The sequence below is a fragment of the Carcharodon carcharias genome, chromosome 10 (genome assembly GCF_017639515.1).
Source record: "Carcharodon carcharias isolate sCarCar2 chromosome 10, sCarCar2.pri, whole genome shotgun sequence".
NCBI classification, from domain to species: domain Eukaryota; kingdom Metazoa; phylum Chordata; class Chondrichthyes; order Lamniformes; family Lamnidae; genus Carcharodon; species Carcharodon carcharias.
In genome coordinates, this window is record NC_054476.1 from 63,833,693 (window position 1) to 63,850,688 (window position 16,996).

Genomic DNA, 16,996 nt, shown 5'->3' on the forward strand with positions numbered 1-16,996 from the left:
GAGTACCGAGCAGGGAGCAAGAGAGTGACGGCCGAGTAGGGAGCGAGAGAGTGACTACCAAGCAGGGAGAGAGAGAGTTTCTACTGAGCCGGGATCAAGAGAGTGACTTCCGAGCAAGTTTCGAGAGAGTGACTACCGAGCAGGGAGCGAGGGAGTGACTACCGAACAGGGAGAGAGAGTGACTACCGAGCAGGGAGCGAGAGAGTAACTACCGAGCAGGGAGCGAGAGAGTGACTACCGAGCAGGGAGAGAGAGAGTTTCTACTGAGCCGGGAGCAAGAGAGTGTCTTCCGAGCAAGTTTCGAGAGAGTGACTACCGAGCAGGGAGCGAGAGAGTGACTAACGAGCAGGGAGCGAGAGAGTGACTAACGAGCAGGGAGCGAAAGAGTGACTACCGAGCAGGGAGTGAGAGAGTGACTACCGAGACCGAAGCGAGAGAGAGACTACTGAGATGGAAGCGAGAGAGTGACTACCGAGCCGGGAGCGAGAGAGTGACTACCGAGCAGGGAGCGAGAGAGTGACTACCGAGCAGGGAGCGAGAGAGTGACTACCGAGCTGGGAGCAAGAGAGTGACTACTGAGCCGGGAGCGAGAGAATGACTACCGAGCAGGGAGCAAGAGAGTAACTACCGAGCAGGGAGCGAGAGATTGACTACCGAGCAGGGAGCGAGAGAGTGACTTCCGAGCAGGAAGCGAGAGAGTGACTACCGAGCAGGGAGAGAGAGAGTGACTACCGAGCAGTGAGAGAGAGAGTGACTACCGAGCAGGGAGAGAGAGAGTGACTACAGTGCAGGGAGAGAGAGTGACTACCGAGTGCAGAGAAAGTGACCACTGAGCAGGGAGAGAGTGTGACTACTGAGCCGGGAGCAAGAGAGTAACTACCGAGCAGGGAGCGAGAGACAGTGACTACCGAGCAGGGAGAGAGAGAATGACTATCGAGCGGGGAGAGACAGTGACTACCGAGCAGGGAGCGAGATAGTGACTTCCGAGCTGGGAGCGAGAGAGTGGCTACCGAGCAGGGAGCGAGAGAGTGACCACCGAGCAGGGAGCGAGAGAGTGACCACCGAGCAGTGAGTGAGAGAGTGACTACCAAGCAGAGTAAAAGAGTGACCACCGAGTTGGGAGACAGAGTGACTAGTGAGCAGGGAGCGCGAGAGTGACTACCGAGCAGGGAGCGAGAGTGTGAATACTGAGCAGGGAGCGAGAGGGTGACCACCGAGAAGGGAGAGACAGTGACTACCGAGTGCAGAGACAGTGACAACCGAGCAGGGAGAGAGAGTGACTACCGAGCAGGGAACGAGAGAGTGACTACCGAGCAGGGAGTGAGAGAGTGACCAACGAGCAGGGAGAGAGAGTGTCCACCGAGCAGGGAGAGAGAGTGACTACCGAGCCGGGAGCGAGAGAGTGACTACCGAGCAGGGAGCGAGAGAGTGACTACCGAGCAGGGAGCGAGAGGGTGACTACCGAGCTGGGAGCAAGAGATTGACTACTGAGCCGGGAGCGAGAGAATGTCTACCGAGCAGGGAGCAAGAGAGTAACTACCGAGCAGGGAGCGAGAGATTGACTACCGAGCAGGGAGCGAGAGAGTGACTTCCGAGCAGGAAGCGAGAGAGTGACTACCGAGCAGGGAGAGAGAGAGTGACTACCGAGCAGTGTGAGAGAGAGTGACTACCGAGCATGGAGAGAGAGAGTGACTACAGTGCAGGAAGCGAGAGAGTGATTACTGAGACGGGAGCGAGAGAGTGACCAACGTGCAGGGAGAGAGAATGACTACCGAGCGCAGAGAAAGTGACCACTGAGCAGGGAGAGAGTGTGACTACTGGGCCGGGAGCAAGAGAGTAACTACCGAGCAGGGAGCGAGAGACAGTGACTACTGAGCACAGAGACAGTGACTACCGAGCAGGGAGAGAGAGAGTGACTATCCAGCTGGGAGAGAGAGTGACTACCGAGCAGGGAGGGGAAGAGTGACTACCGAGCAGAGAGCGAGATAGTGACTTCCGAGCAGGGAGCGAGAAAGTGGCTACCGAGCAGGGAGCGAGAGAGTGAGTATCGAGCGGGGAGCGTGAGAGTGAGTACCGAGCAGGGAGCGAGAGAGTGACCACCGAGCAGGGAGTGAGAGAGTGACTACCAAGCAGGAAAAAATTGTGACCACCGAGTAGGGAGACAGAGTGACTAGTGAGCAGGGAGTGCGAAAGTGACTACCGAGCAGGGAGCGAGAGTGTGAGTACCGAGCAGGGAGCGAGAGAGTGACCACCGAGAAGGGAGAGACAGTGACTACCGAGTGCAGAGACAGTGACAACCGAGCAGGGAGAGAGAGTGACTACCGAGCAGGGAACGAGAGAGTGACTACCGAGCAGGGAGTGAGAGAATGACCCACGAGCAGGGAGAGAGAGTGACCACCGAGCAGGGATAGAGAGTGACTACCGAGCCGGGAGTGAGAGAGTGACTAACGAGCAGGGAGCGAGAGAGTGACTCCCCATCCGGGAGCGAGAGAGTGACTACCAAGCCGGGAGCGAGAGAGTGACTACAGAGCCGCGAGCGAGAGAATGACAACCGAGCAGGGAGCGAGAGAGTGACAACCGAGCAGGAAGTGAGAGAGTGACTACCGAGACGGGATCGAGAGAGTGACTACCGAGCAGGGAGCGAGAGATTGACTACCGAGCAGGGAGCGAGAGAGTGACCACCGTGCAGGGAGAGAGAGTGACCACCGAGCAGGGAGAGAGTGTGACTACTGAGCAGGGAGCAAGAGAGTAACTACCGAGCAGGGAGCGAGAGAGTGACTACCGAGCAGGGAGCAAGAGAGTGACTACTGAGCCGGGAGCGAGAGAATGACTACCGAGCCGGGAGCAAGAGAGTAACTACCGAGCAGGGAGTGAGAGAATGACTACCGAGCAGGGAGCGAGAGAGTGACTTCCGAGCAGGAAGCGAGAGAGTGATTACCGAGCAGGGAGGGAGAGAGTGACTGCTGAGCAGGGAGCGAGAGAGTGACTACCGAGCAGGGAGCGAGAGAGTGACTGCTGAGCCGGGAGCGAGAGAGTGACCACCGTGCAGGGAGAGAGAGTGACTACCGAGCGCAGAGAAAGTGACCACTGAGCAGGGAGAGAGTGTGACTACTGAGCCGGGAGCAAGAGAGTAACTACCGAGCAGGGAGCGAGAGACAGTGACTACCGAGCACAGAGACAGTGACTACCGAGCAGGGAGAGAGAGAGTGACTATCGAGCGGGGAGAGAGAGTGACTACCGAGCAGGGAGGGGAAGATTGACTACCGAGCAGGGAGCGAGATAGTGACTTCCGAGCTGGGAGCGAGAGAGTGGCTACCGAGCAGGGAGTGATAGAGTGAGTACCGAGCAGGGAGCGAAAGTGTGACTACCGAGCAGGGAGCGAGAGAGTGACCACCGAGCAGGGAGTGAGAGAGTGACTACCAAGCAGGGAAAAAGAGTGACCACCGAGTAGGGAGACAGATTGACTAGTGAGCAGGGAGCACGAGAGTGACTACCGAGCAGGGAGCGAGAGTGTGAGTACCGAGCAGGGAGCGAGAGAGTGACAACCGAGCAGGGCGAGAGAGTGACTACCGAGCAGGGAACGAGAGAGTGACTACCGAGCAGGGAGTGAGAGAGTGACCAACGAGCAGGGAGAGAGAGTGACCACCGAGCAGGGAGAGAGAGTGACTACCGAGCCGGGAGTGAGAGAGTGACTAACGAGCAGGGAGCGAGAGAGTGACTCCCCAGCCGGGAGCGAGAGTGACTACCAAGCCGGGAGCGAGAGAGTGACTAAAGAGCCGCGAGCGAGAGACTGACAACCGAAAAGGGAGGGAGAGAGTGACAACCGAGCAGGCAATGAGAGAGTGACTACCGAGACGGGATCGAGAGATTGACTACCGAGCAGGGAGCGAGAGAGTGACCACCGTGCAGGGAGAGAGAGTGACCACCGAGCAGGGAGAGAGTGTGACTACTGAGCTGGGAGCAAGAGAGTAACTACCGAGCAGGGAGCGAGAAAGTGACTACCGAGCAGGGAGCGAGAGAGTGACTACTGAGCCGGGAGCGAGAGAATGACTACCGAGCCGGGAGCAAGAGAGTAACTACCGAGCAGGGAGCGAGAGAATGACTACCGAGCAGGGAGCGAGAGAGTGACTTCCGAGCAGGAAGCGAGAGAGTGACTACAGTGCAGGAAGCGAGAGAGTGATTACCGAGCCGGGAGCGAGAGAGTGACCACCGTGCAGGGTGAGAGAATGACTACCGAGTGCAGGGAAAGTGACCACCGAACAGGGAGAGAGTGTGACTACCGAGCAGGGAGCGAGAGTCAGTGACTACCGAGCACAGAGACAGTGACTACCGAGCAGGGAGAGAGAGAGTGACTACCGAGCGGGGAGTGAGAGTGACTACCGAGCAGGGAGGGGAAGAGTGACTTCCGAGCAGGGAGCGAGATAGTGACTTCCGAGCTGGGAGCGAGAGAGTGGCTACAGAGCAGGGAGCGAGAGAGTGACTACCGAGCAGGGAGCGAGAGAGTGACTACCGAGCGGGAGCGAGAGAGTGACCACCGAGCAGGGAGTGGGAGAGTGACTACCGAGACCGAAGCGAGAGAGTGACTACTGAGATGGAAGCGAGAGAGTGACTACCGAGCCAGGAGCGAGAGAGTGACCACCGAGCTGGGAGCGAGAAAGTGACTACCGAGCAGGGAGCGAGAGAGTGACTACCAAGACGGGATCGAGAGAGTGACTACCGAGCAGGGAGCGAGAGATTGACTACCGAGCTGGGAGCGAGAGAGTGACCACCGTGCAGGGAGAGAGAGTGACCACCGAGCAGGGAGAGAGAGTGACTACCGAGCAGGGAGCGAGAGAGTGACTACCTAGCCGGGAGCGAGAGAGTGACTACCGAGCAGGGAGCGAGAGAGTGACTACCGAGCTGGGAGCAAGAGATTGACTACTGAGCCGGGAGCGAGAGAATGACTACCGAGCAGGGAGCAAGAGAGTAACTACCGAGCAGGGAGCGAGAGATTGACTACCGAGCAGGGAGCGAGAGAGTGACTTCCGAGCAGGAAGCGAGAGAGTGACTACCGAGCAGGGAGAGAGAGAGTGACTACCGAGCAGTGTGAGAGAGAGTGACTACCGAGCAGGGAGAGAGAGAGTGACTACAGTGCAGGAAGTGAGAGAGTGATTACTGAGACGGGAGCGAGAGAGTGACCACCGTGCAGGGAGAGAGAATGACTACCGAGCGCAGAGAAAGTGACCACTGAGCAGGGAGAGAGTGTGACTACTGAGCCGGGAGCAAGAGAGTAACTACCGAGCAGGGAGCGAGAGACAGTGACTACTGAGCACAGAGACAGTGACTACCGAGCAGGGAGAGAGAGAGTGACTATCCAGCTGGGAGAGAGAGTGACTACCGAGCAGGGAGGGGAAGAGTGACTACCGAGCAGGGAGCGAGATAGTGACTTCCGAGCTGGGAGCGAGAGAGTGGCTACCGAGCAGGGAGCGAGAGAGTGAGTACCGAGCAGGGAGTGAGAGAGTGACTACCGAGCAGGGAGCGAGAGAGTGACCACCGAGCAGGGAGTGAGAGAGTGACTACCAAGCAGGAAAAAATTGTGACCACCGAGTAGGGAGACAGAGTGACTAGTGAGCAGGGAGTGCGAAAGTGACTACCGAGCAGGGAGCGAGAGTGTGAGTACCGAGCAGGGAGCGAGAGAGTGACCATCGAGAAGGGAGAGACAGTGACTACCGAGTGCAGAGACAGTGACAATCGAGCAGGGAGAGAGAGTGACTACCGAGCAGGGAACGAGAGAGTGACTACCGAGCAGGGAGTGAGAGAATGACCCACGAGCAGGGAGAGAGAGTGACCACCGAGCAGGGATAGAGAGTGACTACCGAGCCGGGAGTGAGAGAGAGACTAACGAGCAGGGAGCGAGAGAGTGACTCCCCAGCCGGGAGCGAGAGAGTGACTACCAAGCCGGGAGCGAGAGAGTGACTACAGAGCCGCGAGCAAGAGAATGACTACCGAGCAGGGAGCGAGAGAGTGACTACCGAGCAGGAAGTGAGAGAGTGACTACCGAGACGGGATCGAGAGAGTGACTACCGAGCAGGGAGCGAGAGATTGACTACCGAGCAGGGAGCGAGAGAGTGACTGCTGAGCCGGGAGCGAGAGAGTGACCACCGTGCAGGGAGAGAGAGTGAATACCGAGCGCAGAGAAAGTGACCACTGAGCAGGGAGAGAGTGTGACTACTGAGCCGGGAGCAAGAGAGTAACTACCGAGCAGGGAGCGAGAGACAGTGACTACCGAGCACAGAGACAGTGACTACCGAGCAGGGAGAGAGAGAGTGACTATCGAGCGGGGAGAGAGAGTGGCTACCGAGCAGGGAGCGAGAGAGTGACTACCGAGCAGGGAGAGAGAGAGAGTCTACTGAGCCGGGAGCAAGAGAGTGACTTCCGAGCAAGTTTCGAGAGAGTGACTACCGAGCAGGGAGCGAGGGAGTGACTACCGAACAGGGAGAGAGAGTGACTACCGAGCAGGGAGCGAGAGAGTAACTACCGAGCAGGGAGCGAGAGAGTGACTACCGAGCAGGGAGAGAGAGAGTTTCTACTGAGCCGGGAGCAAGAGAGTGTCTTCCGAGCAAGTTTCGAGAGAGTGACTACCGAGCAGGGAGCGAGAGAGTGACTAACGAGCAGGGAGCGAGAGAGTGACTAACGAGCAGGGAGCGAAAGAGTGACTACCGAGCAGGGAGTGAGAGAGTGACTACCGAGACCGAAGCGAGAGAGAGACTACTGAGATGGAAGCGAGAGAGTGACTACCGAGCCGGGAGCGAGAGAGTGACTACCGAGCAGGGAGCGAGAGAGTGACTACCGAGCAGGGAGCGAGAGAGTGACTACCGAGCTGGGAGCAAGAGAGTGACTACTGAGCCGGGAGCGAGAGAATGACTACCGAGCAGGGAGCAAGAGAGTAACTACCGAGCAGGGAGCGAGAGATTGACTACCGAGCAGGGAGCGAGAGAGTGACTTCCGAGCAGGAAGCGAGAGAGTGACTACCGAGCAGGGAGAGAGAGAGTGACTACCGAGCAGTGAGAGAGAGAGTGACTACCGAGCAGGGAGAGAGAGAGTGACTACAGTGCAGGGAGAGAGAGTGACTACCGAGTGCAGAGAAAGTGACCACTGAGCAGGGAGAGAGTGTGACTACTGAGCCGGGAGCAAGAGAGTAACTACCGAGCAGGGAGCGAGAGACAGTGACTACCGAGCAGGGAGAGAGAGAATGACTATCGAGCGGGGAGAGACAGTGACTACCGAGCAGGGAGCGAGATAGTGACTTCCGAGCTGGGAGCGAGAGAGTGGCTACCGAGCAGGGAGCGAGAGAGTGACCACCGAGCAGGGAGCGAGAGAGTGACCACCGAGCAGGGAGTGAGAGAGTGACTACCAAGCAGAGTAAAAGAGTGACCACCGAGTTGGGAGACAGAGTGACTAGTGAGCAGGGAGCGCGAGAGTGACTACCGAGCAGGGAGCGAGAGTGTGAATACTGAGCAGGGAGCGAGAGGGTGACCACCGAGAAGGGAGAGACAGTGACTACCGAGTGCAGAGACAGTGACAACCGAGCAGGGAGAGAGAGTGACTACCGAGCAGGGAACGAGAGAGTGACTACCGAGCAGGGAGTGAGAGAGTGACCAACGAGCAGGGAGAGAGAGTGTCCACCGAGCAGGGAGAGAGAGTGACTACCGAGCCGGGAGCGAGAGAGTGACTACCGAGCAGGGAGCGAGAGAGTGACTACCGAGCAGGGAGCGAGAGGGTGACTACCGAGCTGGGAGCAAGAGATTGACTACTGAGCCGGGAGCGAGAGAATGTCTACCGAGCAGGGAGCAAGAGAGTAACTACCGAGCAGGGAGCGAGAGATTGACTACCGAGCAGGGAGCGAGAGAGTGACTTCCGAGCAGGAAGCGAGAGAGTGACTACCGAGCAGGGAGAGAGAGAGTGACTACCGAGCAGTGTGAGAGAGAGTGACTACCGAGCATGGAGAGAGAGAGTGACTACAGTGCAGGAAGCGAGAGAGTGATTACTGAGACGGGAGCGAGAGAGTGACCAACGTGCAGGGAGAGAGAATGACTACCGAGCGCAGAGAAAGTGACCACTGAGCAGGGAGAGAGTGTGACTACTGGGCCGGGAGCAAGAGAGTAACTACCGAGCAGGGAGCGAGAGACAGTGACTACTGAGCACAGAGACAGTGACTACCGAGCAGGGAGAGAGAGAGTGACTATCCAGCTGGGAGAGAGAGTGACTACCGAGCAGGGAGGGGAAGAGTGACTACCGAGCAGAGAGCGAGATAGTGACTTCCGAGCAGGGAGCGAGAAAGTGGCTACCGAGCAGGGAGCGAGAGAGTGAGTATCGAGCGGGGAGCGTGAGAGTGAGTACCGAGCAGGGAGCGAGAGAGTGACCACCGAGCAGGGAGTGAGAGAGTGACTACCAAGCAGGAAAAAATTGTGACCACCGAGTAGGGAGACAGAGTGACTAGTGAGCAGGGAGTGCGAAAGTGACTACCGAGCAGGGAGCGAGAGTGTGAGTACCGAGCAGGGAGCGAGAGAGTGACCACCGAGAAGGGAGAGACAGTGACTACCGAGTGCAGAGACAGTGACAACCGAGCAGGGAGAGAGAGTGACTACCGAGCAGGGAACGAGAGAGTGACTACCGAGCAGGGAGTGAGAGAATGACCCACGAGCAGGGAGAGAGAGTGACCACCGAGCAGGGATAGAGAGTGACTACCGAGCCGGGAGTGAGAGAGTGACTAACGAGCAGGGAGCGAGAGAGTGACTCCCCATCCGGGAGCGAGAGAGTGACTACCAAGCCGGGAGCGAGAGAGTGACTACAGAGCCGCGAGCGAGAGAATGACAACCGAGCAGGGAGCGAGAGAGTGACAACCGAGCAGGAAGTGAGAGAGTGACTACCGAGACGGGATCGAGAGAGTGACTACCGAGCAGGGAGCGAGAGATTGACTACCGAGCAGGGAGCGAGAGAGTGACCACCGTGCAGGGAGAGAGAGTGACCACCGAGCAGGGAGAGAGTGTGACTACTGAGCAGGGAGCAAGAGAGTAACTACCGAGCAGGGAGCGAGAGAGTGACTACCGAGCAGGGAGCAAGAGAGTGACTACTGAGCCGGGAGCGAGAGAATGACTACCGAGCCGGGAGCAAGAGAGTAACTACCGAGCAGGGAGTGAGAGAATGACTACCGAGCAGGGAGCGAGAGAGTGACTTCCGAGCAGGAAGCGAGAGAGTGATTACCGAGCAGGGAGGGAGAGAGTGACTGCTGAGCAGGGAGCGAGAGAGTGACTACCGAGCAGGGAGCGAGAGAGTGACTGCTGAGCCGGGAGCGAGAGAGTGACCACCGTGCAGGGAGAGAGAGTGACTACCGAGCGCAGAGAAAGTGACCACTGAGCAGGGAGAGAGTGTGACTACTGAGCCGGGAGCAAGAGAGTAACTACCGAGCAGGGAGCGAGAGACAGTGACTACCGAGCACAGAGACAGTGACTACCGAGCAGGGAGAGAGAGAGTGACTATCGAGCGGGGAGAGAGAGTGACTACCGAGCAGGGAGGGGAAGATTGACTACCGAGCAGGGAGCGAGATAGTGACTTCCGAGCTGGGAGCGAGAGAGTGGCTACCGAGCAGGGAGTGATAGAGTGAGTACCGAGCAGGGAGCGAAAGTGTGACTACCGAGCAGGGAGCGAGAGAGTGACCACCGAGCAGGGAGTGAGAGAGTGACTACCAAGCAGGGAAAAAGAGTGACCACCGAGTAGGGAGACAGATTGACTAGTGAGCAGGGAGCGCGAGAGTGACTACCGAGCAGGGAGCGAGAGTGTGAGTACCGAGCAGGGAGCGAGAGAGTGACAACCGAGCAGGGCGAGAGAGTGACTACCGAGCAGGGAACGAGAGAGTGACTACCGAGCAGGGAGTGAGAGAGTGACCAACGAGCAGGGAGAGAGAGTGACCACCGAGCAGGGAGAGAGAGTGACTACCGAGCCGGGAGTGAGAGAGTGACTAACGAGCAGGGAGCGAGAGAGTGACTCCCCAGCCGGGAGCGAGAGTGACTACCAAGCCGGGAGCGAGAGAGTGACTAAAGAGCCGCGAGCGAGAGACTGACAACCGAAAAGGGAGGGAGAGAGTGACAACCGAGCAGGCAATGAGAGAGTGACTACCGAGACGGGATCGAGAGATTGACTACCGAGCAGGGAGCGAGAGAGTGACCACCGTGCAGGGAGAGAGAGTGACCACCGAGCAGGGAGAGAGTGTGACTACTGAGCTGGGAGCAAGAGAGTAACTACCGAGCAGGGAGCGAGAAAGTGACTACCGAGCAGGGAGCGAGAGAGTGACTACTGAGCCGGGAGCGAGAGAATGACTACCGAGCCGGGAGCAAGAGAGTAACTACCGAGCAGGGAGCGAGAGAATGACTACCGAGCAGGGAGCGAGAGAGTGACTTCCGAGCAGGAAGCGAGAGAGTGACTACAGTGCAGGAAGCGAGAGAGTGATTACCGAGCCGGGAGCGAGAGAGTGACCACCGTGCAGGGTGAGAGAATGACTACCGAGTGCAGGGAAAGTGACCACCGAACAGGGAGAGAGTGTGACTACCGAGCAGGGAGCGAGAGACAGTGACTACCGAGCACAGAGACAGTGACTACCGAGCAGGGAGAGAGAGAGTGACTACCGAGCGGGGAGTGAGAGTGACTACCGAGCAGGGAGGGGAAGAGTGACTTCCGAGCAGGGAGCGAGATAGTGACTTCCGAGCTGGGAGCGAGAGAGTGGCTACAGAGCAGGGAGCGAGAGAGTGACTACCGAGCAGGGAGCGAGAGAGTGACTACCGAGCGGGAGCGAGAGAGTGACCACCGAGCAGGGAGTGGGAGAGTGACTACCGAGACCGAAGCGAGAGAGTGACTACTGAGATGGAAGCGAGAGAGTGACTACCGAGCCAGGAGCGAGAGAGTGACCACCGAGCTGGGAGCGAGAAAGTGACTACCGAGCAGGGAGCGAGAGAGTGACTACCAAGACGGGATCGAGAGAGTGACTACCGAGCAGGGAGCGAGAGATTGACTACCGAGCTGGGAGCGAGAGAGTGACCACCGTGCAGGGAGAGAGAGTGACCACCGAGCAGGGAGAGAGAGTGACTACCGAGCAGGGAGCGAGAGAGTGACTACCTAGCCGGGAGCGAGAGAGTGACTACCGAGCAGGGAGCGAGAGAGTGACTACCGAGCTGGGAGCAAGAGATTGACTACTGAGCCGGGAGCGAGAGAATGACTACCGAGCAGGGAGCAAGAGAGTAACTACCGAGCAGGGAGCGAGAGATTGACTACCGAGCAGGGAGCGAGAGAGTGACTTCCGAGCAGGAAGCGAGAGAGTGACTACCGAGCAGGGAGAGAGAGAGTGACTACCGAGCAGTGTGAGAGAGAGTGACTACCGAGCAGGGAGAGAGAGAGTGACTACAGTGCAGGAAGTGAGAGAGTGATTACTGAGACGGGAGCGAGAGAGTGACCACCGTGCAGGGAGAGAGAATGACTACCGAGCGCAGAGAAAGTGACCACTGAGCAGGGAGAGAGTGTGACTACTGAGCCGGGAGCAAGAGAGTAACTACCGAGCAGGGAGCGAGAGACAGTGACTACTGAGCACAGAGACAGTGACTACCGAGCAGGGAGAGAGAGAGTGACTATCCAGCTGGGAGAGAGAGTGACTACCGAGCAGGGAGGGGAAGAGTGACTACCGAGCAGGGAGCGAGATAGTGACTTCCGAGCTGGGAGCGAGAGAGTGGCTACCGAGCAGGGAGCGAGAGAGTGAGTACCGAGCAGGGAGTGAGAGAGTGACTACCGAGCAGGGAGCGAGAGAGTGACCACCGAGCAGGGAGTGAGAGAGTGACTACCAAGCAGGAAAAAATTGTGACCACCGAGTAGGGAGACAGAGTGACTAGTGAGCAGGGAGTGCGAAAGTGACTACCGAGCAGGGAGCGAGAGTGTGAGTACCGAGCAGGGAGCGAGAGAGTGACCATCGAGAAGGGAGAGACAGTGACTACCGAGTGCAGAGACAGTGACAATCGAGCAGGGAGAGAGAGTGACTACCGAGCAGGGAACGAGAGAGTGACTACCGAGCAGGGAGTGAGAGAATGACCCACGAGCAGGGAGAGAGAGTGACCACCGAGCAGGGATAGAGAGTGACTACCGAGCCGGGAGTGAGAGAGTGACTAACGAGCAGGGAGCGAGAGAGTGACTCCCCAGCCGGGAGCGAGAGAGTGACTACCAAGCCGGGAGCGAGAGAGTGACTACAGAGCCGCGAGCAAGAGAATGACTACCGAGCAGGGAGCGAGAGAGTGACTACCGAGCAGGAAGAGAGAGAGTGACTACCGAGACGGGATCGAGAGAGTGACTACCGAGCAGGGAGCGAGAGATTGACTACCGAGCAGGGAGCGAGAGAGTGACTGCTGAGCCGGGAGCGAGAGAGTGACCACCGTGCAGGGAGAGAGAGTGAATACCGAGCGCAGAGAAAGTGACCACTGAGCAGGGAGAGAGTGTGACTACTGAGCCGGGAGCAAGAGAGTAACTACCGAGCAGGGAGCGAGAGACAGTGACTACCGAGCACAGAGACAGTGACTACCGAGCAGGGAGAGAGAGAGTGACTATCGAGCGGGGAGAGAGAGTGGCTACCGAGCAGGGAGCGAGAGAGTGACTACCGAGCAGGGAGAGAGAGAGAGTCTACTGAGCCGGGAACAAGAGAGTGACTTCCGAGCAAGTTTCGAGAGAGTGACTACCGAGCAGGGAGCGAGGGAGTGACTACCGAACAGGGAGAGAGAGTGACTACCGAGCAGGGAGCGAGAGAGTAACTACCGAGCAGGGAGCGAGAGAGTGACTACCGAGCAGGGAGAGAGAGAGAGTCTACTGAGCCGGGAGCAAGAGAGTGTCTTCCGAGCAAGTTTCGAGAGAGTGACTACCGAGCAGGGAGCGAGAGAGTGACTAACGAGCAGGGAGCGAGAGAGTGACTAACGAGCAGGGAGCGAAAGAGTGACTACCGAGCAGGGAGTGAGAGAGTGACTACCGAGACCGAAGCGAGAGAGTGACTACTGAGATGGAAGCGAGAGAGTGACTACCGAGCCGGGAGCGAGAGAGTGACTACCGAGCAGGGAGCGAGAGAGTGACTACCGAGCAGGGAGCGAGAGAGTGACTACCGAGCTGGGAGCAAGAGAGTGACTACTGAGCCGGGAGCGAGAGAATGACTACCGAGCATGGAGCAAGAGAGTAACTACCGAGCAGGGAGCGAGAGATTGACTACCGAGCAGGGAGCGAGAGAGTGACTACCGAGCAGGGAGAGAGAGAGTGACTACAGAGCAGGGAGAGAGAGAGTGACTACAGTGCAGGAAGCGACAGAGTGATTACTGAGATGGGAGCGAGAGAGTGACCACCGTGCAGGGAGAGAGAGTGACTACCGAGCGCAGAGAAAGGGACCACTGAGCAGGGAGAGAGTGTGACTACTGAGCCGGGAGCAAGAGAGTAACTACCGAGTAGGGAGCGAGAGACAGTGACTACCGAGCACAGAGACAGTGACTACCGAGCAGGGAGGGAGAGAGTGACTATCGAGCGGGGAGAGAGAGTGACTACCGAGCAGGGAGGGGAAGAGTGACTACCGAGCAGGGAGCGAGATAGTGACTTCCGAGCTGGGAGCGAGAGAGTGGCTACCGAGCAGGGAGCGAGAGAGTGACCATCGAGCAGGGAGCGAGAGAGTGACCACCGAGCAGGGAGTGAGAGAGTGACTACCAAGCAGAGAAAAAGAGTGATCACCGAGTTGGGAGACAGAGTGACTAGTGAGCAGGGAGCGCGAGAGTGACTACCGAGCAGGGAGCGAGAGTGTGAATACTGAGCAGGGAGCGAGAGAGTGATCACCGAGAAGGGAGAGACAGTGACTACCGAGTGCAGAGACAGTGGCAACCGAGCAGGGAGAGAGAGTGACTACCGAGCAGGGAACGAGAGAGTGACTACCGAGCAGGGAGTGAGAGAGTGACCAACGAGCAGGGAGAGAGAGTGACCACCGAGCAGGGAGAGAGAGTGACTACCGAGCCGGGAGTGAGAGAGTGACTAACGAGCAGGGAGCGAGAGAGTGACTCCCCAGCCGGGCGCGAGAGAGTGACTACCAAGCCGGGAGCGAGAGAGTGACTACAGAGCCGCGGGCGAGAGAGTGACAACCGAGCAGAGAGCGAGAGAGTGAATACCGAGCAGGGAGCGAGAGAGTGACTAACGAGACGGGATCGAGAGAGTGACTACCGAGCAGGGAGCGAGAGAGTGACTTCCGAGCAGGATGCGAGAGAGTGACTACAGTGCAGGAAGCGAGAGTGTGATTACCGAGCCGGGAGCGAGAGAGTGACCACCGTGCAGGGTGAGAGAATGACTACCGAGCGCAGGGAAAGTGACCACCGAACAGGTAGAGAGTGTGACTACCGAGCAGGGAGCGAGAGACAGTGACTATCGAGCACAGAGACAGTGACTACCGAGCAGGGAGAGAGAGAGTGACTACCGAGCGGGGAGTGAGAGTGACTACCGAGCAGGGAGGGGAAGAGTGACTTCCGAGCTGGGAGCGAGAAAGTGGCTACCGAGCAGGGAGCGAGAGAGTGACTACCGAGCAGGGAGCGAGGGAGTGACTACCGAACAGGGAGAGAGAATGACTACCGAGCAGGGAGCGAGAGAGTAACTACCGAGCAGGGAGCGAGAGAGTGACTACCGAGCAGGGAGAGAGAGAGTTTCTACTGAGCCGGGAGCAAGAGATTGACTTCCGAGCAAGATTCGAGAGAGTGAATACCGAGCAGGGAGCGAGAGAGTGACTAACGAGCAGGGAGCAAAAGAGTGACTACCGAGCAGGGAGTGAGAGAGTGACTACTGAGACCGAAGCGAGAGAGTGACTACTGAGATGGAAGCGAGAGAGTGACTACCGAGCCGGGAGCGAGAGAGTGACTACTGAGCAGGGAGCGAGAGAATGACTACCGAGCAGGGAGCAAGAGAGTAACTACCGAGCAGGGAGCGAGAGAGTGACTACCGAGCAGTGAACGAGAGGGTGACTTCCGAGCAGGAAGCGAGAGAGTGACTACCGAGCAGGGAGAGAGAGAGTGACTACCGAGCAGGGAGAGAGAGAGTGACTACCGAGCAGGGAGAGAGAGAGTGACTCCTGTGCAGGAAGCGAGAGAGTGATTACTGAGCCGGGAGCGAGAGAGTGACCACCGTGCAGGGAGAGAGAGTGACTACCGAGCGCAGAGAAAGTGACCACTGAGCAGGGAGAGAGTGTGACTACTGAGCCGGGAGCAAGAGAGTAACTACCGAGCAGGGAGCGAGAGACAGTGACTACCGAGCACAGAGACAGTGACTACCGAGCAGGGAGAGAGAGAGTGACTATCGAGCGGGGAGAGAGAGTGACTACCGAGCAGGGAGCGAGATAGTGACTTCCGAGCTGGGAGCGAGAGAGTGGCTACCGAGCAGGGAGCGAGAGAGTGAGTACCGAGCAGGGAGCGAGAGAGTGACTACCGAGCAGGGAGCGAGAGAGTGACCACCGAGCAGGGAGTGAGAGAGTGACTACCAAGCAGGGAAAAAGAGTGACCACCGAGTAGGGAGACAGAGTGACTAGTGAGCAGGGAGCGCGAGAGTGACTACCGAGCAGGGAGCGAGAGTGTGAGTACCGAGCAGGGAGCGAGATAGTGACAACCGAGCAGGGAGAGAGAGTGACTACTGAGCAGGGAACGAGAGACTGACTACCGAGCAGGGAGTGAGAGAGTGACCAACGAGCAGGGAGAGAGAGTGACCACCGAGCAGGGAGAGAGAGTGACTACCAAGCCGGGAGTGAGAGAATGACTAACGAGCTGGGAGCGAGAGAGTAACTCCCCAGCCGGGAGCGAGAGAGTGACTACCAAGCCGGGAGCGAGAGAGTGACTACAGAGCCGCGAGCGAAGAGAGTGACAACCGATCATGGAGCGAGAGAGTGACTACCGAGCAGGGAGTGAGAGAGTGACTACCGAGACGGGATCGAGAGAGTGACTACCGAGCAGGGAGCGAGAGATTGACTACCGAGCAGGGAGCGAGAGAGTGACGACCGTGCAGGGAGAGAGAGTGACCACCGAGCAGGGAGAGAGTGTGACTACTGAGCAGGGAGCAAGAGAGTAACTACCGAGCAGGGAGCGAGAGAGTGACTACTGAGCAGGGAGCGGGAGAGTGAGTACTGAGCCGGGAGCGAGAGAATGACTACCGAGCCGGGAGCAAGAGAGTGACCACCGTGCAGGGAGAGAGAATGACGTCCGAGCGCAGGGAAAGTGACCACCGAACAGGGAGAGAGTGTGACTACCGAGCAGGGAGCGAGAGACAGTGACTACCGAGCAGAGAGACAGTGACTACCGAGCAGGGAGAGAGAGAGTGACTACCGAGCGGGGAGTGAGAGTGACTACCGAGCAGGGAGGGGAAGAGTGACTACCGAGCAGGGAGCGAGATAGTGACTTCCGAGCTGGGAGCGAGAGATTGGCTAACGAGCAGGGAGCGAGAGAGTGACTACCAAGCAGGGAGGGAGAGAGTGACTACCGAGCGGGAGCGAGAGAGTGACCACCGAGCAGGGAGTGAGAGAGTGACTACCGAGCAGGGAGAAAGAGTGACCACCGAGTAGGGAGACAGAGTGACTAGTGAGCAGGGAGCGCGAGAGTGACTACTGAGCAAGGAGCGAGAGAGTGACTACCGAGCAGGGAGAGGGAGAGTGACTACCGAGCAGGGAGCGAGAGAGTGACTACCGAGAAGGGAGAGAGAGTGACTATCGAGCAGGGAGAGAGAGTGACCACCGAGCAGGGAGAGAGAGTGACTACCGAGCCGGGAGTGAGAGAGTGACTAACGAGCAGGGAGCGAGAAAGTGACTATCGAGCAGGGATCGAGAGAGTGACTACCGAGACGGGATCGAGAGAGTGACTACCGAGCAGGGTGCGAGAGATTGACTACCGAGCAGGGAGCGAGAGTTTGACTACCGAGCAGGGAGCGAGAGAGTACCGAG